Genomic DNA, 18,908 nt, shown 5'->3' on the forward strand with positions numbered 1-18,908 from the left:
CTGCTCTAAGAAAAACAACGCTAGCGTTTTCAGTCTCTCTTCATAGCTGAAATGCTCCAGCCCAGGCAACATCCTGGTGACTCTCTTCTGCACCCTCTCCAGTGCAATCACATCCTTCCTATAGTGTGGTGCCCAGAACAGTACACAGTACTCCAGCTGTGGCCTAACTAGCATTTTATACAGCTCCGTCATAACCTCCCTGCTCTTATATTCTCTGCCTCGGACGATCTATATTGGCCTGTACTCTAAGGCGTTCCTCCTCACTATTTACGACACCACCAATTTTCGTGTCATGTGTGAGAAAGGGTTTGATTCTATCCCTATCAGTATCCGTTACATGCATGTGTTTTTAATCTGCACACCCTCTATTTTATTCTCTGTACTTGTCAGCCTCTTGTAGGTGAGTCTGTGTTTTGCTCTTTATCTCTCAGTCTTCGAAGTATGAGCCTGGGTTTGTACCTAATTTTCTTTGTACCTTGCAGGATGGATATTGAAGAGAGGTTTTTACACATTAACTGCCAAATCCTGATAAGTGATTTTTGGGTTTCACACAGTATCTGTCAGTTTCTTGTCTAGGACTGTTGGTTTTACTCTGTCCCTGGCATTTGCTGGTTTGTTAGTGTGGGGTTTACACTGTACCTGTCAGTTTCTCATATGTGAGTGTTGGTTTCACTTTGTATAGAATCATAGATCACAGAATACTTACAGCACAAAAGGAGGGATTCAGCTCATCGTGCTTGTGCTGCCTCTCTGCACAAGCAACTCAGCTCATGCCACATCCTCATGTATTCCATGAAAAGCTGATTTTTTTTTCCCTTCAGATAATTATCATATATCCTTTTGAAAGCTATGGTTGAATCTTCCTCCGTCACACTCTCAGGCAGTACATATCAGATCTTAACCATTTGCTGCATAAAAAAGGTTTTTCCTCATGTTGCCTTTGGTTCTTTTCCCATTCACCTTAAATCGGTGTCCTCTGCTTACTCAGCCATGAGTAATATTTCCCATTGCTTTCTCAGCACTGATGAATTGTGAGGTGGGAGACAGCCAGAAGTCCCACTGAGCCGCACTGACTCCCAGCTGAAAAAGAAATGAGGTAAAGTTCAATCTTTCACAGCGAGATGCTGCAGAGAGTTAAGAGTCCCGAATGAAAGAGAGCGTTTCTCATACTGTTTTTGAATTTCATTTCAAACACTCCTTGTACTCTCTGCTAATGAAGCCTAAAAAGTGGAAAAACTAAATGGCGCTCAAACTCACAACCCTGAGATTGAAAGCCCCATGATCGACAGACTGAACTGAATATGTCACTTCTACTGTAACTCTGTTTGGATGGATGCAACTGTATGCTCCAATGCAAGGGCAGCTTTCAAATCCTCCCATGGGTCCACACGTCAGACTAAGTTCCATGTTGTAAACTCAAGCAAAGGAAATCTGCACACTTCCAAAACTATCAACAAATTGAAGCATATTACGATCAACATCATCAGAGGTCAGAACTACCTGGTGAAAGAAGACACCCTGAAGAAGGATCCACAATTATTCAAAGGCATCGACAAAGTGAAAAACAAGAAAATCGATGAGTCAATCCAAGCTAAACAGAAACACTGAAGAATTCCATTCCAGACCAGAACACAATTAGAGGCATTTTTTGTATTCAAAGCTGGGCATTAGTATTTAATAGTTGATATATAATTTTGAATATATTTGAATTTCTTTATTCATTTGGCACTGCTGAACATGAACTTAAATCATTTAATTTTTTTTTGTAAAATCTGATTTACCAGATTAAAATATTAGATCAAGGGAGAAATTTCAAAGATTACTGGACCAGTAATCCAGAGGCCTGGACTCAAGATCCAGTGACAGCCAGGACGTCAAGGCGGGAAACACTCCGCACTAGTCTGCAGTGAGCGATTCCATCGAAGGTAGAGCACAATCTCTTTAATATAAGAATGTATATTTTATAATAATTAATCACTCAAGACCTTCCTGGTCTCTGCATCTCAGCTGCTCTCTGGATAAACTTGCAGAAAGTATTTCAACCTGTAAAGCAGGAGTCTAGGGAATGTATAATGATATTTTCTCGCCTTCGGGCAATATTTTAATCAATACAGTGTGGGACAACCTGTCTGGGCACAACTCCACGAGTTTCTCTTGAACTAGTGACCTCACAATCACTAACTTCTATGGTAACAATCTTCAGCTCATCACCTCCGGTACGTAGCTCTAATCTTAATGTACATTTAAACAACCTTTCAAGTCCAGTTACAGTTTTTGTTGCCTTACCTGCACAAGCTTAAAAAGTGAAAAACGGAAGCAAGTTTAACTGAACATTCTGGTGGTCAGTTCGGGCACGGGAAAAAAATGAAAGGACTCGGACCAGGTCGGATGCGGTGCTGTCAGGCTTGGGTCGGGTTTCATTTGCTGACCCGTACAGGCCTTTAGTTACTGTTGCAACCTTATATCCCCACTTGACAATCTGTATATTTTGTTCATTTCAATTTTGTCGACAAGCTCTTTGAATCCAGTTCCCCTGTCCTCAAGCAGGCTCAGTTTGGAAATCGATTCCGCTTTCTGGAAGGCTGAAAGCAATCGATGACCTTAAACTAAAAATGGCAACAGAGAAAGGCTCGTCTGGGATTTGAACCCAGCACCTCTCACATATTAATCACTTACATACCCAAAGCGAGAATCATACCCCTAGACCAACGAGCCATTGTTGGCGTAGTTTTTATTCGCTCCTGTGGAATGTCACTGGCACCCACAGCCGATCATGCATTTTTTTCAGATCAAAACAATATCCTACAAAGCTGAAATAAAAACAGAAAGTGCTGGAAATACTCAGCACCTCTGACAGCATCTGTGGAGAGAGAAACAGAGTTAACATTTCAGGGTTTTCACCTTTTGTTTGAGCCATCTTTTCAGACTGCTTCTGTCCATCCAATCTCACTTTTTACTCTATCCACATTCTAAGGGTGGTGCAGTGGTGAGCACTGTAGCTTCACAACTTCAATGACCCTGATTCAGTTCTGTATACTGCCTGTGTGGAGTTTGCAAGTTGTTTATGTGGGCTTCCACAAGGTACTCTGGTTTCCTCCCACAACGAAAGACTTGTGGGTTGATAGATAAATTGACTGTTGTAAATTGGCCCTAGGGTAGGTGATAGGAGAAATGTGGGGATGTGGTAGGGAATTCTGGGTTAACATAGGATTAGTATAAATGGGTGGTTGATGGTCAGTGCAGACTCAGTGGGCCAAAGGGCCTATATCAGTGCTGTATATCTCTATAACCATTCTCTAAGCAAATGCATTTTTCATGAATTCCTCATTTCTTTTATTAACGACAATTTTATATTTCCGGCCCTTGCTTCATACGATACCACAAGTGGAATCATGTTTCCATCAACCCGATCAAACCCCTTCACTATTTTCTCACATTGCAATGTTTCTTTCACCCTGACAGACTGTGGAGTTTCTGCTGCTTGATTGCAGTTCTTGCTTCCCGCCAGTAGATGTCACCTCACTCCAATATAGTGAAGTTTACAAATGTGAGAGAGACACAACAGGAAATAATTGTTCACATTATAGTGAATGTGTGGGATTTAGGAATACTGGGAGTGGAGACGAGTTATTATTGAATTTGTCAAACCAAACATATGTTATAATGTTGTGTTAAATCTGTCAATCTGTTGTCTTGATTCTGAGAGTGACATAGACTCATCGAGTCATTGGGTCATTTGTGGTATAGAAGGAGGTCATTCGCCCCATCGTGTACAGGCCAGCTCTCCATGGAGCGATCCAGTCAGTCCCACTCGTCTGCTCGATCCCCCTAGCCCTGTAAATTTATTTCCTTCAAATGCCCATCGAAATTCCTTTTGTAACCAACGATTGTCTCCACTTCCTCCGCCCTCGGGGGCAGCGAGTTGCAGATCATTACCAATCACTGTGTAAAAAAGTTCTTCCGCACATTGCCCCTGCATCTCTTGTCCAAAACCTTCAATCTGAATCCCCTAGTCCTTGTACCAATAGTTAATGGGAACAATTTTTCCTTGCCAACTTATCTAAAACTGTCATAGCCTTCGACACCTCCATCAATTCTCCCCTCAATCTCCTTTGATACAGGCAGAAAAAACCCTGTTTTTCTAACCTAACCTTGAAACTAAAACCCTCCATCCCTGGAACTATTCTGGTAAATCTCCTCTGCATCCTCTCAAGAATCCGCACATCCTTTCTAAAGATTGGTGAGCAGATCTGGATGCAACACTCCAATTGGGGCCCAACCAGAGTTCAGCATAACAACCCTGCTTTTGTACTCAATGTCTCTATTTATAAAGCCCAAGATCCCACATGCTTTGCTAACCACTCTCGCAATATGTCTGAACAGTTGAGGTGACTGAGCGGTTTCAGCTTCTCTGTTCAGATTGCAGCTTTCACTGGAGGCATGTGTTTAAATCCCACTTCTGACAACTTGATTTTCAGTTACTTTGCAGAGCTTCCTTGAAGGTTTGAGGTAGAGTAAATTCTGAGGAACTGTTTCTAACTGCTGAACCGTCAATAACCGAAGGTTACAGATTTAATGTGGCTCACAAAACTGGAAAGAACTTGAGGAAAAATTCCTTTCTGCAACGTATGGTTAGGATTTCAGTTATGTGGATAGATTGGAGAAGCTGCGGTTGTTCTCCTTCGAGAGGAGATTTGATAGAGGTGTTCACAATCATGAGGGGTCGTGACAGACCCGATAGAGAGAAACTGTTGGTAGAAGGATTGAGACTCAGGTAAAAGCTGTGGCTCAGTTGGTCATACTCACCTCGAAATCACAAGCTTCTGGATTCAGAGTTCACAGCTGACACTCCAGTACAGCACTGAGGGTGTTGAAGGTGCTGCCTTTCAGGTGTGATGTTAAACCAAGACCTGGTCTGCATGTTTGGGTGAATGTAAAAGATCCCATGGTGCAATTTCAAACAAGTGAAGAGCAATTCTCCCTGGTGTTGTGATCAATATTTGCCCCTCAATCAGATCAGTTGGTCATTATCACATTGCTGTTTGTGGGTATTAGCTGCTGCATTTCTGACATTACATCAGTGATTACACTTCAAAAGTATTTCATTGTCTACAAAGTGCTTTGATATGTCCAGTGGTCTTGAAAGGTGCTATATAAATGCAAGTCTTTTCTTTCTTTATCACAACACATTACTGTGTAAAAAATGGTTCTTCATGTCACCTCTGGTTCTTCTGCCAATCACCTGATATCTGTGTCCTCTGCTTACTGACCCTTTTACCACTGGAAACAGTTTCTCCTGATTTAAACTATTGAAAACCTCCATGATTTTGAACAAATGTGTCAAATCTTATCGGAACTTTCTCTGCTGCAAGGAGAACAACCCCAGCTTCTCCAATCTCTCCACATCACTGAAGTCCCTCACCCTGCTACCATTGTGGCAAATCTCTTTTTTATTCTTTCACGGAATGTGGGCATCGCTGGCAACGGCAGCATTTATTGCCCATTCCTAACTTCCCTTGAGAAGGTGGTGGTGAGCCGCCTTTTTGAGCTGTTGCAGTCCATGTGGTGTAGGTAAATCCACAGTGCTGTTCGGAAGGGAGTTCCAGGATTTTGATCCAGTGACAGTGAAGGAACGGTGATATAGTTCCCAGTCAGGATGGTGTGTAGCTTGGACGGGAACTGGCAGATGGTGGTGTTCCTATGCATCCAATGTCCTTCTAGGTGGTCGAGGTCATGGGTTTGTAAGGTGCTGTCGAAGGAAACTTGGTGAGTTATTGCAGTGCATCTTGTAGATGGTACGCACTGCTACCACTGTTCACTGGTGGTGGAGGGAGTGAATATTTAAGGTGGTGGATGGGGTGCTGATCAAGCGAGCTGCTTTGTCCTGGATGATGTTGAGCTTCTTGAGTGTTGTTGGAGCTGCACTCATCCAGGCAAATGGGGAGTATTCCATCACGCTCCTGACTTGTGCTTGTAGATGGTGGACAGGAGGTGAGTGATTCACAGCAGAATTCCCAGCCTCTGACCTGCTCTTGTAGCTACGGTATTTATGTGGCTGATCCAATTCAGTTCCTGCTCAACGGTAACCCCCAGAATGTTGATAGTGAGGGATTCAGCAATGGTAATGCCATTGAATGTCAAGGGGAGATGGTTAGATTCTCTCTTGTTGGAGATGTTCATTGCCTGGCACTTTTGTGGGTTGAATGTTCCTTGTCACTTATCAGCCCAAGCCCAATGTTGTCCAGGTCTCTCTACAGGTGGACACGGACTGCTTCAGTAGCTGAGGAGTTGCTAATGCTACTGAACATTTTGCAATCATCAGCGAACATCCCCACTTCTGACCGTATGATAGAGGGAAGGTCATTGATGAAGCAACGGAAGATGGTTGGGGCCTAGGACACTACCCTGAGGAACTCCTGAGTGCTGTTCTGGGACTGAGATGATTGGCCACCCACAACTATCACCATATTCCTTTGCGCTAGGTATGACTCCAACTAAAGAACAAAGAACAAGGAAAATTACAGCACAGGAACAGGCACTTCGGCCCTCCAAGCCTGCGCCGATCCAGATCCTCTACCTAAACATGTCGCCTATTTTCTAAGGATCTGTATCTCTTTGCTTCCTGCCCATTCCTGTCTCTGTCTAGATACATCTTAAAAGACGCTATCGTGCCCGCGTCTACCACCTCCGCTGGCAACGCGTTCCAGGGACCCACCACCCTCTGCGTAAAGAACTTTCCACGCATATCCCCCCTAAACTTTTCCCCTCTCACTTTGAACTCGTGACCCCTAGTATTTGAATCCCCCACTCTGGGAAAAAGCTTCTTGCTATCCACCCTGTCTATACCTCTCATGATGTTGTACACTTCAATCAGGTCCCCCCTCAACCGTCGGCTTTCTAATGAAAATAATCCTAATCTACTCAACCTCTCTTCATAGCTGGCACCCTCCATACCAGGCAACATCCTGGTGAACCTCCTCTGCACCCTCTCCAAAGCATCCACATCCTTTTGGTAATGTGGCGACCAGAACTGTATGCAGTATTCCAAATGTGGCCGAACCAAAGTCCCATACAACTGTAACATGACCTGCCAACTCTTGTACTCAATACCCCGTCCGATGAAGGAAAGCATGCCGTATGCCTTCTTGACCACTCTATTGACCTGCGTTGCCACCTTCAGGGAACAATGGACCTGAACACCCAAATCTCTCTGTACATCAATTTTCCCCAGGACTTTTCCATTTACTGTATAGTTCACTCTTGAATTGGATCTTCCAAAATGCATCACCTCGCATTTACCCTGATTGAACTCCATCTGCCATTTCTCTGCCCAACTCTCCAATCTATTTATATTCTGCTGTATTATCTGACAGTCCCCTTCACTATCTGCTACTCCACCAATCTTAGTGTCGGCTGCAAACTTGCTAATCAGACCACCTATACTTTCCTCCAAATCATTTATGTATATCACAAAAAACAGTGGTCCCAGCACGGATCCCTGTGGAACACGTCTCCATTTTGAGAAACACCCTTCCACTGCTACTCTCTGTCTCCTGTTGCCCAGCCAGTTCTTTATCCATCTAGCTCGTACACCCTGGACCCAATGCGACTTCACATTCTCCATCAGCCTACCATGGGGAACCTTATCAAACGCCTTACTGAAGTCCATGTATATGACATCTACAGCCCTTCCCTCATTAATCAACTTTGTCACTTCCTCAAAGAATTCTCGTGGAGAGTTTTCTCCCTGGTGGCCATTGACTTCAATTTTGCAAGGGCTCCTTGATGCCCTTGGCAAGAGCAGTCACTGTCTCCTCACCTCACCTCTTGAGTTCAGCTCTTTTGTCCAAATTTGGGTCAAGGCTGCAACGAGGTCAGGAACCAAGTGGCTCTGGCAGAACCCAAAATGAGCATTGATGAGCAGGTTATTGCTGTGTAAGTGCTGCTTGATAGCACTGTCAATGACACCTTCCATCACTTTACTGATGATCAAGAGGAGTCTGATGGGGCAGTAATTGGCAGGGTTGGATTTGTCCTGCTTTTTGTTTGCAGGACATACCTGGGCAATTTTCCATGTTGCTGGGTAGATGCCAGTGTTGGAGCTGTACTGGAACAGCGTGGCTAGTGGCGCGGCTAGTTCTGGAGCATCAGTCATCAGCACTGCAGCCGGGATGTTGTCAGTATCCAGTGCCTTCAGCCATTTCTTGATATCATGTGGAGTGAAGTGGATTTGCTGAAGATTGGCATCTGCGATGCTGGGGACATCAGGAGGAGGTCGAGATGCATCATTTAGTTGATACTTGTGGCTGAAGATGGTTGCAAATTATTCAACCTTGTATTTTGCACTGATATGCTGGTCTCCCCTATCATTAAGGATGGGGATATTTGTGGAACCTCCTGTTGATTGTTTAATTATCCACCACCATTCAGGACTGGATGTGGTAGGACTGCAGAGCTTTGATCTGATCTGTTGGTTGTGAGATCACTCAGCTCTGTCTATTGCATGCTGCTTCCACTGTTTGACATGCAAGTAATCCTGTGTTGTAGCTTCACTCATTTTTAGGTCTGCTTGGTGCTGCTCCTGACATGCCCTCCTGCACACTTCATTGAACCACTATTGCTCCCTTGGCTTGATGGTAATGGTAGAGTGAGGGATATGTCAGGCTATGAGGTAACATATTGTGTTTAAATACAATTCTGCTGCTGCAGATGGCCCACAGTGCCTCATGGATGCCCAGTTTTGAGTTGCCAGAACTGTTCATTTCTTCCCTCAGATATAATTGGAAAAAAATTCCAAAGGAATGCATGTACTAAACAAAAAGGAGAGAGAAATAAATACTGACAAAATAGATGGCAGCATTTGCAAGGTAAAAAGATTTATAAGTTTTACTATCGATGAGTGAGAGGAATATATCACACTTTGGGGCTTCTGTAATTGGATTTACTGATAATTTTGGGAATTGATAGGAAGCTGCTTCATGGTTGGTGGAACAAACTCCCGCCCTTGGGGTGGAGCCAACAGCTGCATCCGTCCAATAATAGACAGAGTAGTAGTACTGTATCAGGCCTTGTTAGCTCAGTTGGTGGAGCATGAGACTTTTAATCTCAGGGTCTTGGATTTGAGACCCATGTTGTGTGGTTGTTCTTCCCTTTTCCAGACTTCATCGGCAGAGAGTTCAAGGGGTGTTTGAAATTAAATTCATCAACATCACCAGATTTCAACTCCCCCCTCCCAGTGTAGTTGAATGGACCTTCAACCTCTGCCCTCCCCCTTCCCCTCCCTCCCAGAACTGCAACAGGGATCCCCTTGTCCTCACTTTCCACCCCACCTGCCTCCACAGCAGCACAGTGGCGCAGTGGTTAGCATTGCAACCTCACAGTTCCAGCAACCCGGGTTCAATTCTGGGTACTGTCTGTGTGAAGTTTGTAAGTTCTCCCTGTGTCTGTGTGGGTTTCTTCCGGGTGCTCCAGTTTCCTCTCACAAGCCAAAAGACTTGCAGGTTGGTAGGTAAATTGGCCATTACAAATTGCCCCTAGTATAGGTAGGTCGTCGGGAAATATAGGGACAGTTGGGGATGTGGTCGGAGTACAGAATTAGTTTAAATGGGTGGTTGATCGTCGGCACAGACCATGTGGGCCGAAGGGCCTGTTTCAGTGCTGTATCTCTAAACATAAACACATCCAAAGGATCATCCTCCACCATTTCCACCACCTCCAGCGTGATGCCACCACCAAACGCAACTTCCCCTCCCTTGTCAGCATTCCGAAGGGATTGTTCCTTCCACAACACCCTGGACCACTCCTCCATTACCCCAACACCTCTTCCCCTTCCCAAGGCACCTTCCCATGCAATCGCAGGAGATATAATACCTGCCCTTTTCCCTCCTCTCTGCTCATTATCTAAAGCTCCAAACACTCATTTTAGGTGAAGCAGCGATTTACTTGTACTTCTTTCAATTATGTATACTGTATTCACTACTCACAATGCGGGCTCCTCTAAACTGGGGAGACCAAAAGCAGGTTAGGTGGAACACCTCTGCTCAGGCCGAAAGCATGATCCTGAGCTTCTGGTTGCTTGCCATTTCAACACTCCCCCCTGCTCTCATGTCAACATTTCTGTCTTTGGCCTGCTCCAGTGTTCCAGTGAAAATCGACCCAAGCTCGAGGTGCAGCACCCGACCTTTTGATTCGGCACTCTACAGCCTTGTGGATTGAACATTGTGTTCAATAACATCAGAGCATGACTGGTGTCAGGCAACCACAAGCATTAACACACTTTGTCCCAGGACAGCTTTGTTATTTAATCTCTCCTGCCCTCTGCCCTATCAAACACCTTCCCCTTTGTTCTCTCCCACATGCCCCTCCCCTTCACTTGTTTAAAACCTAATTCTTTTCTAACCTGTGTCAGTTCTGATGAAAGGTCACAGACCAGAAATGTTAACTCTGTTTCTCTCACCACAGATGCTGCCAGAGCTATTGAGTATTTCCAGCACTTTTTGTTTTTATTTCAGATTTCCAGCATCTGCAGTATTTTGCTTTTATTGTGTCAGAAAGTCTTTCCTTGATTCAGGACTCTTACCTCTCTCCAGAATCTCTCTGCTAAAGATTGAACTTTATCTCATTTCACTCACAGCTCAGGGTCAGTGTGGCACAGTGGGACTTCTGGCTGTCTCCCACTTCACAGTCCATCAGTACTGAGAAAACAATGGGGAATATTACTCACATGTTGTGTTCTGTAACTTTTTACAAACACTTTAATGTATATATTGTCTTCCAAAGCAGTGACAGAATGGTGGCTTTCGTGTGTTGTTGAAATAGCTTTGTTGAGTTCGTGCTGTACTAACAGTTAAACACTTTTTGGTTCAATACCAAGTTTTGGCACTTTCAAAATCTCCTGTGTCTTTTTCTTTGGCTCCAATTGTCAAGCTGTTTGATTTACTCTGAAATTAGCACCATAAAACCAAGGCACCAGCGAGTATGAGGAGCTGAAATTAGCACAGATCAAATCCACTTAATACTTCTGACTGAAGATGGTTGCAAATGCTTCAGTTTTGCCTTTTGCACTGACTTGCTCAGCACCACCATCATTGAGGATGTGAATGTTTTTGGAGCCTCCTCATCTTGTTAGTTATTTCATTATCCACCACCATTCACGACTGGATGTGGCAGGACTGTGGAGCTGTGATCTGATCCTGAGGGAGATATCCGTGCGTGGAGTGGCGGGATGTATGGAGAGTGATCCTGAAGAGGGTGTCTGAGCCTGGAGTGGAAGCTTTCTGTGGAGGTACAGGAGTAGGCCATTCAGCCCCAGTGTTTTATAAAGGTTTAGCATAACTTATTTGCTTTTACTCTATGCCTCTATTAATAAAGCCAAGTGTCCTGTTTGCTCTTAGCAACCTTTTCAAACCTTGATCAAAAAAGATTGGTGTACATTGTCTCATTCTTCCTCCCAAACTGTATCACTTCACAATTCTCTGTGTAAAATGTTATCTGTTGTGTGAAAGCCCATTTTACCAGTGTGTTTAAGTTCCTCTGAAGTGTGTTACTGTCACTGGCATAGGACGAAATTCACGAGCATTCTTTGATGCTATCTCCTTGGAAAGAGCAATCTTACACACTAGCTCAAATTGGGATTTTGTGTGTTTAGTATCTTTCCTCATCCACCAATATAAGCACAAATCTGTCTCATAATGTACGGTCTAAGAATGTGCCAATGTTGCAAGGTGGTGATAAATTCTTCAGTGTCACAATGTACTCACCAACTATTTCACTACTTTTCTGAATTCTGGATCCAAGTTTGTAGCTTTCCGCGATCTCTAGTGGCTTAGGGTTGAGCCTCACTTCAACGAAGAAACGGAAAATTATGATTTAAAGATTACACTGTCAATCATTCACATCTCTGTCTTCTCCTGAACTTCGAGTTCAAATTTGTTTGTGAAGTTGAGTCACACGTTAAGACAGCACAGTCTTTTTCTTTGTGAAGGAAGTGATTTGGGAATGACTGTTTGAAACTGTCCCTTCTTGCACAGAAATTCAGTGCAAATACTTGATCACTCACAATTTCCTTGAGAGAAATTTGTTCACAATCGCATTCGACACGGAAACTGCCTCAGCATTAATCTCACTGAAGCATAATGTGACCGTGTTGTTTGTTTCAGAATGTTGTTGCCGTTATTTGTCGCTTTTAACCGAGACCGGGAGACAGGGCAAGTTTTATCCGAGGTTGGAATATATTATCATTCAGGAGCAAGAAAAATCAAAAGGAACAAAATAAGAAAACCCAGTCTCCAGATTTGAGAATCTGCAGATCCGCTTTGGGAAAGTGAATCAGAGCAGAATGAAGGGTGAACTGTCCAGAAGAGATGAAGACACAGCTCAGTCAACACGTTCCCCTGGTTTATGATGCTGGAACATTCATCACACAGAAATGATTCAACCCAATGACAAACATTCTTACAGCTGATAATTTATGCTACTGATTTAAGGACTGTTTCATGTGGTTACCGAGTGACGACGAGAAGATATTAAACTTTGTTCTATTCAATCTAGCTGTGATGAAGTTTGAATTTTTCTACCTTTTATAAACAGTATTTGAAGGGTCTCGGTAACAATGTTCAGTTTTGATGAGAGTGGGGTCTGGGTGAGAAGCTGCTGAGTGTGACAGGGTCAGGACTGGATGCAGGAAGTTCTCTGACAGTCTCCCTCTATCTCTCTAATGGGTTTGAGTTGATTTACGACTGGTAGCTTTTATTTTACTTTTCTTATTTAGAGATACAGCACTGAAACAGGCCCTTCGGCCAACCGAGTCAGTGCCAACCAGCAACCACCCATTTATACTAATCCTACATTAATCCCATATTCTCTACCACATCCCCACCATTCTCCAACCACGTACCTACATTTTGGACAATTTACAATGGCCAATTTACCTATCAACCTGCAAGTCTTTTGGAGGTGGGAGGAAACCAGAGCACCCGGCGGAAACCCACACAGACACAGGGAAAACTTGCAAACCCCACACAGGCAGTACCCAGAACTGAATCCTGGTCACTGGAGCTGTGAGGCTGTGGTGCTCGCCATTGCGCCACTGTGCTGCTGTTGGTGCTTTGATGAATGAAGGAAGTTCCCTCCACCCATTTTTTTTGGACAGACAGTGTGGTATAAGGATGTAAAGGGTTAATGTTGAAGATGGTGGATCAACCCCTCCCACTGTCAGAGTGATAATGTAACAGTCACATGAGATGAAGTTTGGGAGAAGAGAGAGCAGCACCAAGGATGCTAGCTTCGCAGGCTTGATGAGTGTGTATTTTGTATTGTGTAAATTAGAAAAGAGTTCTTAGTTCTTTCAGCAGGAAATGTGTCCAGAAAATATCGAGAAACTCACAATTTTATTATTCAGGAGTCAGAACACTGATATTAATTCCAAGTGACAGTTCTGGGACCAATTAACAAAAAAAGTAGAGAATAATATTGCTCACTGATTGAAATCCCCCAGTGAGGAGACAGTTAAACAGGTGATCTATTGGGGCATCCTTCGATCCAAGGTTTCAGCAACATTTAATCTCCATTTTTGGTGAAATTCTCTGTTATTTGCAACTTTTTTCATCAGCTTTGATGGGTGAGTGAAAAAACTGAAAAAATGGAACAGTTCCATCCTTTCTTTTCTTCCTTCTTCTCTTCTTTCCATCAGTTTCTCTTTTCTGTCCCAGATCAATATAATGATGAGAATCCCAATTTAATCTTCTGTTTCTGGTGTTTTATCCATTCCAATCAAAATTTCAACATTCCAATCAAATCTATTTGTTATTCCACAGTGTCTCTCCATGTGTTTTATTCTTTTGTATACTCTCACAGTCTGTTTGATGATCAATGTCACATCTCACTCTCTGTTCTGGTGAAGATCAGAAGCAGTGATATCTGTTTACACCACCCGACAAGTTGGTCTGAGGCTGTGTCTCTCTGATCATGTGGAGTTAAAGCAATTCTTCCAGTCAGTTAGTTCAGTTGTCATTTCATGAGAAATTCGGTCATCATGACTTCATCAGTGACCTCATGGTTCCGGTGTCTGAGTGATGTTAATCATGATGTGATGAAATGATTGTATGTTCCAGTCTTTCCGTGGTGGGTTTTAACACTGAGTAGAAATGTGTTGGACATGGTCTGAAAATGTTTCACACCGCTCCATTCCCAACTTCATTTACTTGCAGAAGATATATTTCCATCATGACACAGCTCGCTGCACAGCTAGAAGTTGTGCTGAAGGTGACAAGCAAGCTTATGCAACTGACAAGGTGGCCGAGGGGTTAAGGCGATGGACTGCTAATCCATTGTGCTCTGCATGTTTGGGTTCGAATCCCATCCTTGTCGCTTGTTTATGAACTGTTTATGTTGGGGGAGTTTCTGTGTCAAGTCAGCCTCAAAACCCGTTTTTGTCTGTGTCCAGATAGTGATTCCAGAATTGGTTATACTTTATTAAAATTGAGACAGACATTTGGAATTCTTCACCCAAACTGCACTGGAATGAAGATCAAATAGGGATCACGAAATGGAGCTGGATTTTTCTTCCCCTCCTTCCTTCCATCTTTACTTTCTCTGGCTTTGCACCAAGTGAAAGACAAATGGGAAAAGCAAATGGCGAGGGAGCAGATGCAGAAAATTATCCTTTGGCAAGAAATCAGAGAGACACAGCCTCAGAGCAACTTTTCAAGAGGTGAGATGTTAGAAACGGCGGAGGAGCAGAGACCCGAATACTGAATTAATAAAAGCTCGTGGACTGGTCGAAAATAATGTGAAAAGTGAACAGAATATGAAGATTGGAACTCATGTTGCAGTGATATAAAGCTCTGTGCTCCTGAAGTAAATGTCCAAGCCCAGATTGTGGGGAATCTGTGGAGAGTGATTTGGTTTTTATTCATTCTTGGGTGTGAGTATCGCTGATAAGGCGAGCATTTATTCCCCATTCCTATTGCCGTTGAGAAGGTGGTGGAGAGCTGCCTTCTTGAACTGATGCAGTCCATATGGTGCAGGAACACCCACAGTGCTACTGGGGAGGGAGTTCCAGGATTGTAACCCAACAACAGTGAAGAAATGGCGATATCGTTCCAAGTCAGGATGGTGAGTGACTTGGAGGGGAACCTGCAGGTAGTGAGTTCCCATGCATCTGCTGCCCTTGTCCTTCGAGGTGATAGTGGTCACGAGTTTGGAAGGTGCTGTTGAAGGATACTTGGCGAGTTGCTGCAGTGCATATGGAGATGGTACACACTGCAGCCACTGTTTACTGGTTGTGGAGGGATTGAATGTTTAAGGTGGCGGGTGAGGTGCCGATCAAGTGTGCTGCTTTGTCCTGGATGGTGTTGAGCTTCTTGAGTGTTGTTGAGTGGGATGTATTCCATCCCACTCCTGACTTGTGCCTTGTACATGGTGGACAGGATTTGAGGTGTCAGGAGGTGAGATACTTGCTGCAGAATTCGTAATCTCTGACCTGCGCTTATAGCCACAGCATTGATGTGACTGGTCCAGTTACGTTTCTGGTCAAGATGTTGATGGTGGGGGATTTAACGATGATAATGCTTCTGAATATCAAAAGGTAGATTTTTTTCTCTCTCATTGGAGATGTTCACTGCTTGGCACTTGTGTGGCCAGAAGGTTGCTTGTCACTTATCAGCTCAAGCCTGAATGTTGTTCAGGTCTTGCTGCTTGCAGGCACAGACTGCTTCAGTATCTGAAGAGTTGTGAGTCATCATCTAAAATTCCCACTTCTGACTGAAACAGCTGGGATGTTTGGGTCTGCGACACTACCCTGAGAAACTCCTGAGGCAATGTCCTGGGCTGAGACGATTGGCCTCCACTAACCACAACATCTTGTTTTGTGCGAGGTATGACTTCAACAAGTGGAGAGTTTTCCCCCTGATTCCCATTGACTTCAATTTTGCTGGGGATCCTTGATGCCACACTCACTCAAGGGCACTCACTCTCACCTCTCCTCTGGAATTCCAGTCTTTCATCTCTGTTTGGACCAAGCTGCAATGAGGTCATACGAACATAAGATCAGAAGAACTAGTAGCAGGAGTCGGCCATTTGGCCCCTCGAGCTTGCTCCGCCATTCAATAGGATCATGGCTGACCTGATCATGACCTCAACCCCACTTTCTTGCCTGCCCACATAACCCTTGGCTCTCTTGTAGATAAAAATCTTGAAGCCATTCAATGACCCAGCCTCCACTGCTCTCTGCGGTAAAGAATTCCAAAGATTAATGACCCTCTGAGAGAAGAAATTCCTTCTTAAATGAAAAACCCCTAAATCTGAAACTGTGTCCCCGAGTTCTAGATTCCACCACGAGAGAAAACATCCTCTCAGCATCTCCCCGGTCAAGCTCCCTCAGAATCTTATATGTCTCAATACGTTCTCCTTTCATTTTTCTCAACTCCAATGAGTATCGGTCCAACCTGCTCAACTTTCCTCATGAGACAACACCTTCATCACAGGAATTAATCCAATGAACCTTCTCTGAACTGCCTCCAATGCAAGTATATCCCTCCTTCAATAAGGAGACCAAAACTGTACACAGTACTCTCGGTGTGGTTTCACCAGCACCATGTACATTTGTCGCAAGACTTCTCTACTTTTATACTCCATCCCCCTTGCAATAAAGGGTAACATTCCATTTGCCTTCCTAATTATTTGCTGTACCTGATTGGTAACTTTTTGTGATTCATGTACGAGGACACCCAGATCCTTCTGCACCGCAGCATTCTGTAATCTCTCACAATTTAAATAATATTTTCCTTTTCTATTCTTCCTACCAAAGTGGATAACCTCACATTTTCCCACATTCTACTCTATCTGCCAAATTATTTCCTGGAGCTGAGAGACCCTGGCAGAACCTAAATTGAGCATCGATGAGCAGATTATTGCTTAGTGTGTGGTGCTTGATAGCACTGTTGGTGACATCTTCCATCACTTTGCTGATGATTGATAGTAGACTGATGGGGCGGCAATTGGTCAGATAGGATTTGTCCTGCATTTTTTTTATGGAGAGGGCACACTTGGGTAATTTTCCACATTGTCAAGTAGATGCCTGTGTTGCAGCTCTACTGGAACAGCTTGGCTGAGAGCGCAGCTAGTTCTGGAGCACAAGTCTTCAGTACGAGTGTGGAAGTGAGCAGAAAGGCATGGCACTATGCTTAATGGGAAATATAGCCAAGTTAGGAATAGTAGCTTTGCTGAGCTTTGATTTTAAGTGGCAGAAACCACAATGAAATAGTTAAAAGTAAAGGCAGAGCGTGTGAGACTGTAAAGACTAGCCGACACTGGTAGTTGCAAAGACATCTGTTCTTTATGGCCTGATTGTGTGACTCCCTGTGGTTTGGAACAAATGGACTCCTGTGAATCAAATGATGTCCATCCCTGTGTGAGTGATAAGGAGTGCTAGGCCCCTCTTATCTTCGTGAACTGCCGCTACTTGATGTAGCTGCAGACTGCACGAAACACTCAGGAATGTACACCGAATAGAGATAGCAGGATGCGCCGCAATTACTTGTCACAAGGTAGAGACAGACTCATGATCCATGTAGGGAGTGAGACTCGAATGATTATAAATGATTCCTATGCTCTTGCTAATTAGCTTGCTTGTCTGCTTTGTTTTATCTTGCTGGTACAAAACAATATTTTATTAGTAACAAGTATGTATTGAGAATGGAGTGTATTGCAACCTCAGTAACAGATGTACTGCATGTCACCACGTGGGTGAAGTCGAATTGTATCGCACTGATTGGTTAAACAAGGGGGTGCAGCATGAATCTTAATGTATAAACAGTAGTACCCGTATCAAAAAACTTCACTTACTCTAGTGGACCAGACAGACTCTGGGTGGAGTCAGTGTCGTTGCATTAGAGTAAGTCAGCCGGCTAAATGCGCAAATAAAGTAATTGATTTTACCTACACATCCGACTCAGTATATTCACTGAACCAGACTGAAGGCAAAAATAACTCAGAATTACACTAGAGCCGGAATGTTGTTAGGGCATTAATAGTAGACTGATGGGGCGGCAATTGGTCAGATTGCATTTGTCCTGCTTTTTTACAGACAGGGCACACCTGGGCAATTTTCCACATTGTTGAGTAGACGCCTGTGTTGTTGCTCGACTGGAGCAGCTTGGCTGAGAGCGCAGCTAGTTCTGGAGCACAAGTCTTCAGTACTAGAGCCGGGATGTTGTTAGGGCCCATAGTCTTTGCTGTATCGAGTGCCTTCAGCTGTTACTTGCTATCATGTGGAGTGAAGCGAATTGGCTGAAAACTGGAAGCTGTGATGCTGGGGACCTCAAGAGGCCGAGATGAATCATCCACTGAGCAATTTCTGACTGAAGATGGTTTCAAATGCTCCAGCTTCATCTTTTGCACTGACGTGCTCGGCTCCACCAAAATTGAGGATAGGGATGTTTTTAGACCCTCCTCATCTGGTTCGTTATTTAATTGTCCACCACCATTCATGACTGGATACCTAGTTTCTCAGGGCAGTGCCCTAGGCCCAACCATCCTCAGCTGTTTCATTGATGGCTTTCTCTTCAACATAAGTCAGAAGTGGGAATGTTCGCTGATGATTCACAACTCCTCAGATACTGAAGCAGTCTGTGCCTGCAAGCAGCAAGACCTGAACAACATTCAGGCTTGAGCTGATAAGTGACAAGCAACATTCTTTGATCTGATCCTGAGGGAGATATCCGTGCGTGGAGTGGCGGGATGTATGGAGAGTGATTCTGAAGAGGGTGTCTGAGCCTGGAGGGAAGAATCTGTGGTGAGTAGTCCTCAAAGGATGTCCGTGTCTGGAGATTTAGGATCTCTGAAGAGGGTCTCCGAGCCCATAGTGCTGGGATGTATGGAAAGTGATCCTGAAGTAGGTGTCCGAACCT

At 44.0% G+C, this 18,908-nt stretch overlaps 1 non-coding gene across 1 annotated transcript; it reads left to right on the plus strand.

Annotated features, from left to right (window-relative positions):
• Nucleotides 1-14,285: 14,285 nt before the first annotated feature.
• Nucleotides 14,286-14,367, plus strand: trnas-gcu (transfer RNA serine (anticodon GCU)). Its single transcript has one exon. It is a non-coding gene; the product is annotated as a tRNA-Ser (tRNA).
• The last annotated feature ends 4,541 nt before the right edge of the window (nucleotides 14,368-18,908 follow it).

Source organism: Heterodontus francisci, unplaced genomic scaffold (assembly GCF_036365525.1).
Source record: "Heterodontus francisci isolate sHetFra1 unplaced genomic scaffold, sHetFra1.hap1 HAP1_SCAFFOLD_43, whole genome shotgun sequence".
NCBI classification, from domain to species: Eukaryota; Metazoa; Chordata; class Chondrichthyes; order Heterodontiformes; family Heterodontidae; genus Heterodontus; species Heterodontus francisci.